Here is a 10468-nt window from a genome sequence, read left to right as displayed (position 1 = left end):
ATTGAGTTACTTCTAAAAAGTTTTATTGCGCAAATATAATACAGCATCACACACCCAAAGTCCCCCCACTACTCCTTCCCCACCCTGTCTATAAAACTCCCCTGTTCAGTCCTTCCCAGTACTCATCCCAAGTAATCCCTTTGACTCCCCAGGCCGGACCTAAGTTACGTTCTTGGAGTCCATATGATCTTATTTTTTTTTTTTATGTCTCTTCTTTATTAATACATATTTTTTCCATTACAATTATAAAAACAAAAAGACAACAACAAACACTCAATACATTAAAAAGAAAAAAAAAGAGCATATCATCACATTATAGCACCAGTTCAATACATATCTACTTTTTACACCCTCCCTCCTTATTTTTCTCAATAAATCAAGCGCATACCTATGAAAGATCAACATTCAATTATTATTACATGGGGCGCTGGTATAGTAAAAATATAAAATGAATAACAATGCAGAAACATAAAAATTCAAATCAATGAAATATAAACAGCATAATCAATGTGTGCAAGAAACATAAAGTGCATATATGTGAATATAATGCATGCCAACAAAGGGGGGGGGGGGGGCTAATACAAACAATTAATATGATTTTACACAAATTATAAAGTGCATATAGTGAATGTAATGTACAAAAATTTCAAGGAAGCTGGTAAGGCAGTCTCTGCAGCAATGAGGTGAAACCACCAAAGTGCTAAAGTGCAAAAAACTTCTTGAATAAAGTGTCTTCAATGTTGTCACTGTGTGTAACCCCCACCAATAAACAGAAAAAGGAGGGGGCTTACCAGAAAAATTGGACCCAATAGAGCTTACACTCTTTGGGTCACTTATGCATGTAGAGATAAAGGCAATCAGCGTCTCACTGATACTGGAATGGGTTTAATATTCCTCAGCCTCCACCAGACATCTCATATGGAAACATGTATGTATATCAATAGGTGTCCTCTTAGGATAACAACGAAGACTGGATAATATCCTTCTCATGGGCTCAACAAAAAAGAAGTACCCGTGTGTGTACCCGTGTGACAAGAAATTTAATCTAAAATAGGAACACTTATAGATATTCAATGTAAAAAAGCCCTTCAGATTGTACATACAATCATCCAGACAGAATTGTAGCAAACACCTGTAGCAGACCAGGTACACACAGGTACATACTATGTGGAGTTTTTTGTTTTCGTTGAGCCCATGAGAAGGATATTATCCAGTCTTCGTTGTTATCCTAAGAGGACACCTATTGATATACATACATGTTTCGATATGAGATGTCTGTTGGAGGCTGAGGAATATTAAACCCATTCCAGTATCAGTGCGACGTAGATTGCCTTTATCTCTACATGCCTAAGTGACCCAAAGAGCGTAAGCTCTATTGGGTCCAATTTTTCTGGTAAGCCCCCTCCTTTTTCCGTTTATTGGTGGAGGTTACAAACAATGACAACATTGAAGACACTTTATTCAAGAAGTTTTCTTGTACTTTGGTGGTTTTACCTCATTGCAGCAGAGCCTACCTTACCAGCTTCCTTCAACTTGATGTACTTTACATTCACTATATGCACTTTATAATTTGTGTACAGTCATATTAATTGTTTATATTAGCCCCCCCCCCCCCCCCGCTTGGCATGCATTATATTCACATATATGCACTTTATGTTTTTTTGCACACATTGATTATGCTGTTCATATTTCATTCATTTGAATTTTTATGTCTCTGCATTGTTACTCATTTTATATTTTTACTATACCAGCGCCGCATTATTTGTTTATGTTGGGTTATTACAAATTGTCTTTCATTACTGCTGGCTGCAGGTCATCACTTTTTTATTGTTAGCGCGGCATTTCTTTTACACAATTTAATATTTCAACAAATCCTGTTGGTACCGGTCCCAATTTATTCTCTATTTAAGTTCACTCAGCTGTCATTTTAAACGTCAGACTACAAGAATGCTTATACCATCTTATATCCCTCCTCACTTTATTTTTCCTATGCCTCTCCATAGCTAGAAGGAAGCCTATCGACACTTACTGTGCCGTCGGTTGTTATGGAAAAGAAGGCCAGGTCAGGCACCACCACCCATGGTTCTATATTATAAATTTGTTAAATAAACCCCTGTTCTGATACACTTATCTTTCTTTTAAAAATTCATCATTAGCTTGTATTCCCCATTCCTCATGTGTGGGGGTTCTAGAAGACACCCACTTTAACCACTTGCCGACCAGCTGCCATAGTTATACATTGCCAGGTCGGCTCTGTTACTAGAAACAACGTACATGTACATCGCTTCGTGTAGCAGTTTTTGTGCGCATGCTCGCGCCGATTGGCTAGAGGGGGAGCCAATCAGTGGGTCCGGCGGCCGCGATGTCCGCCAGGCACCCGTGGTCGCTCCCTGTGGAGACAGAACGGCAGTCTGCCAATGTAAACATGGCAGACAGCTGTTCTGTCAGTGATGAACACAGGGATCCTGTGTTCCTTCTATTTAGGAACACAGGTCTCTGTGTTCAACCGGTGAGCTCATCCCCCACACAGTTAGAAAGCACCCCCTAGGGACACATTTAACCCTTTGATTGCCTCTGGTGTTAACCCCTTCCCTGCCAGTGTCATTAGTACTGTGAAAGTGCATATTTTTAGCAATGATTACTGTAGTAATGTCACTGGTCTCCCCAAAAGTGTCAAAAATGTCAGTTATGTGTCTGATCAGTCTGCTGCAATCCCGCTTAAAATCGCTGATTGCCGCCATTACTAGTAAAATAAATAAATAAAAATCTTTTCCCTAGTTTGTAGATGTGATAACTTTTGCGCAAACTAATAAATATACACTTATTGGGGATTTTGTTTTATAGCAGAAAGAAAACAATTTTTTTTTTTTTTTTTTAGAATTGTCGCTTTTTTTTTGCTTATAGAGCAAAAAATAAAAATTGCAGAGGTGATAAAATACCACCAAAAAAAACCCCCCAATTTGTGGGGAAAAAAAGGACATAAATTTTATTTGGGTACAGCATCGCACGACCACGCAATTGTCAGTTAAAATAACACAGTGCTGTATTGCAAAAAATAGCCTGGTTATGAAGGGGGTAAAACCTTCCAGTCCTTAAGTGGTTAAAGCAATCCTTTTTAGGGCTATAAATAGCATCCTGTTAATGGGTGTTGTTAATTCTGGATAAATGATCTATTACTCAGCCTGGACTTTAGGAATATTGCTATGAGTATGTTTATAGGCAGGGTGAGGAAGGAGTAGTGGGGGAACTTTGGTTGTGTGATGCTTATTATATTTTTTGCAATTCTATATGCATAATAAAACTTTTTTAGAGGTAATTCAATTGGGTGTGCATTCGTCCATTTCTTTTTTGTTGTTCTATATTTTTCCTCAAGTATTTTTTTACTACACCCTCCTTAAATTTTAGTAGGCGAGTACCTCTTCCTTGATTTATCTGCTGGGTTCCCATGACCATTTATCTTTGGAGTAAGTGCTAAACCTACTGACCATAATTTGCCCCAACATTAGTAGCGCTAAAGTTCATGCATCCAACAGGATGTAAAGATGAAAGCATAAAAAGTTCACTTAGAAGTCCACCAAGTGATAAAATATTAGTGATGAGATATTGACACCGCTATGTTGTCTGTAAGTTTTTCAAGCTGTTATAGATGAGTGACACTTTCACCACACCACATGACTTCCTCTCCCCAAACAAGCTCACCAGATAGTAATAAATATGAGCCTTGAGTAAAAAGCATGGATTCCACTACTCCCCCTCCAACACTTGATCAATGCTGTTGAAAAGTCCAGAGTGGAGCTTTGACTGGGGGGTTGAGGCGTTAGCATAGTCAGGCAGGACGGGTCAGCAACAAGTCTTGGGCCCATTTGTTGGATCTGTTTCTCTGGGTGTGCTGTACTGCCCCTGATTCCTGGACTACTCTCTTTGCCTGATAATTGTGCATTACTCTGCCAGCCTGCGTATGACCCTGCCTGTCCCCGACCACGCTTTTGGATTCTGACTTTGTTCCTTGCTGTCAAGATTTGTTGCTGACCCGGCCTGCCTGACTATGCTAACACCTCAACCCCCAGTCAAAGCTTGATCATATGATCCCCGGCTGCTCTCCTCCCCCGATCTAAGGGTTCTGAACTGGGAACATCAAATGTGGACATTTGACATTTTGTCCCCTAGAAAGATTTTCCAGAGCATGCCCTCAGTTCTGCAGTTTAAAATTACTGTGATGGAGGTTGCAGCACCCCCTTTTATAAGGCAAAAGATGGCACCACAATAACCTGACAAGGAATGCAGGATTGTATTTTCCTCTTTGAGAGCTTATGTGCTTTGTTTACTAGCATGCCAAGATCTCCACATACATGTGACTACAATGAAGCATGCAGCAGAATGGCAAAAAGATTTAGACAATGTACAGGTAAAGTAACTTAAAGAATATATCAACATTTAGCCCAACTGCTTTAGTTTGACCAAGTCCTTCAGCCTGACCAAAACACCCAGGAGTAGAGTATAAGAGTGCAGACTGCAAGCCAGGCCTTCTTGTCCACATCAATGCCTGACCTCACAAATGTGCTTCTGGAAGAATGATGAAACATTCCCATAGACACACTCCTAAACCTTGTTGACAGCCTTCCCAGAAGAGTTGAAGCTGTTATAGCTGCAAAGGCTGGGCAAACGTAATATTGAGCCCTACGGACTAAGACTGGGATGCCATTAGTTCATGTGTGTGCAAAGGCAGGTGTCCCAATACTTTTGGTATTATAGTATATCAGCAGGTTTCATGTACCACCTCTTGCAGTATCTCAGTTGTGTTTATTAGCTGTCTCCTTGGCAGGAGCTGATTTGACTGTCCTTAACCACTTGCCGACTGCCTAACGACTATTTAAGTCGGCAGTCAGCCCCTCACAGGCAAAGCGACGTAGTACTACATCGCTAGCCTGTGAGGCTCTAGGGAGCGAACGCGCGCCACTGGAGGCTCGCTCACGGACCCCCCCCCCCCCGCGCGAGTTACAGGCGGACCCGATGTCCGCCAGTCACTCGCGATCGTCGGTTACACCGGGAGAAAGGCAGGCGGCTAATGTAAACAAAGCTGCCTGTCTTTCTCCCCTGCTATGTAGGACCGTGGATCTGTGCTGTTAAACACACAGCCACATCCAATCACAGTAAGAATCACACCCCTAGGGACACACTTAACCCCTCCTTCTCAAATAAAGTTAACCCCTTCCCTGCCAGTGTCATTTTTACAGTGCATATGTATAGCACTGATTACTGTAGTAATGTCACTGGTAACCCCAAAAGTGTCAAAAATGTCAGTCAAGGGTCCGATCTGTCCGCCGCAATGTCGCAGTCCCGCAAAAAAAATCGCAGATCGCCGCCATTACTCGTTAAAAAAAAAAACAATAAAAATGACAAAAATCTTTCCCTTAGTTAGTAAATGCAATAACTTTTGCGCAAACCAATCAAAATACGCCTTTAAAAAATTTTGATTTTTATTTTTTTTTGGGGGGGGAATTTCATATAAAAAAAATGTGAAAAATATTGTTATTTTTGCAAAATTGTCGCTCTTTTTTTGTTTATAGCACATGATCAAAAAATCGCACAGGTAATCAAATACCACCAAAAGAAAGCTCTGTTTGTGGGGAAAAAAAGACGTCAAATTCATTTGGGTACAGCATCGCACGACCGCGCAATTGTCCGTTAAAATCACGCAGTGCCGAATCGCAAAATAGGCCCTGGTCAGGAAGGGGGTAAAATCTTCCGGGGCTTAAGTGGTTAAAGAAAGAAGTAAAAAGTTTGAACATCATATTGTTTTTTATTATTTCAAATGATTAACCTAAAGGACACTCACAATTCCTTTGGCTGTAACTTTTTGTAAACAAAAACAGATAAAGTATGTCCCTCCCTTTCCCCTTTAAAGCATCCCTCCTTCTCTTCCCTGAAATCAAAGTCAATAAAAAGTCCATATATATATATAATGCCATAATACCATAATACCATATACATGTGACAAAACAAGATGAATATATTTTCAAAGGTCCAGGAATCAAACAGGTGCTATTCCAAATAATAGGTGCAGACTCCCACCACCTTGTGGATTTCCCCCTTACCCGGCGGATGAAGGTAAGTGCAAAATAATATCCAAATAGACTCTTCCAGTGAAACAAAACTTCAAAACCTGTGCTCTCAACTTCCAGTGAAAAAAGCAAAATCAGCCTTTTACCAGAAAAAAGGTCTATGTACGCTTGTGACTCTCCTTGGTTGGGGGAGGTTCTCTTTCTCCTTAACAGCAGATATGTAGACCATTTTATTTATACATACAGTAGCATTTTCGTATGCGCTAATTTACACATGACATTATACACATTTTTTTGAACTTCATGAAACCTGCCATCTACTGTTCTATAATTGTAACAAGTAACTATGCAGCACAAAAAAAAAAATATCGGAGTAGAAGTATTGAAATCATCGAAAAAATGTAGTGAAGTAAAAGTGGAAGTAGGAGAAAAAAATTCTACTCCAGGAAAGTACAGATACCGCCTTTCGGTACTTAAGTGCAGTAGGGAAGTAGTTCTACTTAGTTACTATACATCTCTGGTAGTTTTAGGTGACATCTCATGAACAAAGGCCTTTATTTTAATGGAAATGGGAAGGGTGGATTAGCTGCTTTTGTTCCAGTAACCTGTTTAGGTTCAAGTGCAGGGCACGTTGTTCAAATCCCCTAACATAATTTCTGTAGAACCTTTGTAGGTAGTTTTAGGTGACATCTCATGGACTTTGTCAAGAAAAGTATTTAACTATATTAAGTTGGGTGGGAAGATCCAGAATGAGGTGAAGAATTTATAATTTTTGCCTCCTTAGGGCAACTGTGTTTTTGCATCTTTCCTTCTACCCGTCTCAACTACCCGGCCTTAACCACTTTACCACTAGAGCATTTTGCTGTCTTACGTCTGGGCCACTTTTTGCGATTCGGCGCTGTGCGACTTTAACTGACAATTGCGCGGTCGTGCAACACCGTACCCAAACGAAATTTACGTCCTTTTTTTCCCACAAACAGAGCTTTCTTTTGGTGGTATTTGATCACCTGTGTGATTTTTACTTTTTGCGCTATAAACAAAAAAAGAGCGTTTATTTTGAAAAAATAACAATATTTTTAACATTTTTTTATATGAAATTCCCCCCAAAAAAAATGTAAAAACCATTTTTTTTTTTACATTTTTGGCCAATTTGTTTTCTGCTACCCATGTTTGGTAAAAAAAAATCGCAATAAGCGTATTTTGATTGGTTTGCGCAAAAGTTATTGCGTTTACTAACTAAGGGAAAGATTTATGTCATTTTTGGTGGTTTTTTTTAACGAGTAATGGCGGCGATCTGCGATTTTTTTGCGGGACTGCGACATTGCGGCGGACAGATCGGATCCTTGACTGACATTTTTGACACTTTTGGGGGTACCAGTGACATTACTGCAGTAATCAGTGCTATATATATGCACTGTTACTGTAAAAATGACACTGTCAGAGAAGGGGTTAATTTTATTGGAGAGGGAGGGGTTAATGTATGCCTGGTGCTTACTGACGTGTGGGGGGAGGGGTGACTGTGTGAGACAGGGACAGATCAGATGTCCAGCTATGCTGAACACTCCGATCTGTCACTCCCTGTCACTTAGGAGATCCGCCTGCTCTGTTTACACAGGCGGGCGGATCTCCAAACTGGATTCCCGGACGATCGGGGCAGAGCAGCGGCGATCGCCACCGCTCCTCCCCTGGCCCGACTCCCGCTGTGACTGAAAACAGCGGGAGCGCGCCTCCGGCGGCGCGCGAGCGCCGCCTACAGGGGGAGGAGTCTGGCGACGTAGGTCTACGTCGTCAGACCTACAAGAGCCACTTTGCCGCAGTAGTACTACGGTACGCAGCGGTAAAGTGGTTAATATCACGCTAACAATGTTAGATATCATGTCAAAAAAAGGGCATGCAAATACTGAAGATGCAAAGACTGAAAGAGATGGTTTACATAGAGCTGACTACTGGGAGTGAAAAAAGCCACTCAATTATGCTAGCATTTTAGTTCTAGGTGTGCATACCCAGATTGGGTGAACTGGAAGTACACAATACACTATTTGAACAAAACACTAATACATTAACTGTGCAGAAATAGTGAAAAACCTATTGCTTTTTTAAAATACATAAAAGTGAGGACTACAGACTGCACAACAAACTGGAATATCAGTACTCCTGCTTGCAGTTACTTGATACTTCTTTTGCTCACTATTCTGCTGCTGTCCTACAAGTTGTGTATTAAAATATTTGATTGATTGAAGAAAGTTGGTTTCTTTCTGTCATGAACTGAATGAATTGGATCCTTCTCTGACTATAATTGGGTGCGTTGAGGAGCGAAGGGATAAGCGGTATTCAGAAGAGACCATCTCACAGGGAATTTGAACTGTTGCCTGCCCCCCAAGTGGATACCCTAGATACTGGCAGATGTACAGTGGTGATCGAAAGTTTGGGCACCCCAGGTAAAAAGTTGTATTAATGTGCATAAAGAAGCCAAGGAAAGATGGAAAAATCTCCAAAAGGCATCAAATTACAGATTAGACATTCTTATGTCATAATATGTCAACAAAAGTTAGATTTTATTTCCATCATTTACACTTTTAAAATAACAGAAAACAAGAAAATGACGTCTGCAAAAGTTTGGGCACCCTGCAGAGTTAATATCTTGTACTGCCCCCTTTGGCAAGTATCACAGTTTGTAAACACTTTTTGTAGCCAGCCAAGAGTCTTTCAATTTTTGTTTGAGGTATCTTTGCCCATTCTTCCTTACAAAAGTTTTCCAGTTCTTTGAGATTTCTGGGCAGTCTGTCACGCACTGCTCTTTTAAAGTCTATCCATAGATTTTCAATTATGTTGAGGTCAGGAGATTGTGAAGGCCATGGCAAAACCTTCAGTTTACGCCTCTTGATGTAATCCCCCGTGGATTTCGAGGTGTGTTTAGGATCCTTATCCATTTGTAGAAGCCATCCTCTCTTTAACTTCAGCTTTTTCACAGATGGCATCAAGTTACCATCCAAAATTTGCTGAAATTTTATTGAATCCATTTTTCCTTCTACTCGTGAGATGTTCCCTGTGCCACTGGCTGCAATACAACCCCAAAGCATGATTGATCCACCCCCCATGCTTGACAGTTGGACAGAGGTTCTTTTCATTAAATTCTGTGCCCCTTCTTCTCCAAACGTACCTTTGCTCATTCCGGCCAAAAAGTTCCATTTTAACCTCATCGGTCCACAGAACTTGTTTCCAAAATGCATCAGGCTTGTCTATATGTTCATTTGCAAAGTTCAAACGCTGATTTTTGTGGTGAGGACGTAGAAGAGGTTTTCTTCTGATGACTCTTCCATGAAGACCATATTTGTACAAGTATCTCTTTATAGTGCAATAGTGTACTGCAACTCCAGTGTCTGCCAGATCTTTCTGGAGTGATTGTGCAGTAAAACGTGGACTTTGAATTGTTTTTCTCACAATCCTGCGAGCTGTTCTGTCTGATATTTTTCTTGGTCTTCCAGATCTTGCTTTAACTTCCACTGTTCCTGATGACTGCCATTTCTTAATTACATTTCGAACAGAGGATATTGACATCTGAAAACGCTTTGCTATCTTCTTATAGCCTTGTCCAGCTTTGTGAGCGTCAACTATTTTCAGTTTCAGTTTTCTAGACCGAACAACAAAGGGACTTCCAGCGCTAACTGTGATATCTCTCACTCTCAGGAATGAATAAAGTCAAATTACCGTGTGGTGCTGCTGCTAATTAATGCTGATTCAGCATAAGTCAGTGAATGGGGGGAGGGGCAGCAGCGCTATCCCACGGTACATAGTCTACAATGTAACTCAGGCAGGCTTGATGGAAAACCTTGAAAAGTTTATTTATAAAAAATATATATAGTGATAATTAAAACATAATAGAATGTGTTCCAAACCAGATCTGTGGCGTTGCTGGGGGTCACAGGATGACCGAGCCGCTGGGTGAGCCGGAACTGTGTAGATGATCACTACAGGGAACCAGGCAGGAGGGAGAAGGATCTTATGTGCCAAAAGCAGACCGGACCAGCCAGTAGGGTGGCGTGGCTTCCTCCCACCCGTTAGTGTGGCTGCTCGCACCGAAGCAGTGTAGACGTGCCGCGGAGCCGCCAACCAGAGGTATCCACAGCGGAGGCCGCTACTCGGAAGCGGCGTCAGCAAGCGTCGGGACCCCGCCTGGAAAGCATCAGGGTTGCCATGACGACATGTTTCGCACTGCTGTGCTTTGTCAAAGTCACGGGCGGAACAGCAACCTGAACATTTAAGGTGGAGGAGGGGGCGGGCACCCAGTGTCTCGATGTCATCATTAACCCCTCAACATCCACTCTTATGAAAATTATAAAAAGGAACATAGATAAAAGCAATTGCTACTGCATAAACAGTTGGTAATGATAGTGGACATATGCATT

This window comes from Pelophylax lessonae (genome assembly GCF_965119305.1).
Source record: "Pelophylax lessonae genome assembly, chromosome: 3".
In the NCBI taxonomy this organism is placed as follows: domain Eukaryota; kingdom Metazoa; phylum Chordata; class Amphibia; order Anura; family Ranidae; genus Pelophylax; species Pelophylax lessonae.
The sequence above is the reverse complement of the archived record's forward strand: the minus strand, read 5'-3'. Positions refer to the sequence as shown.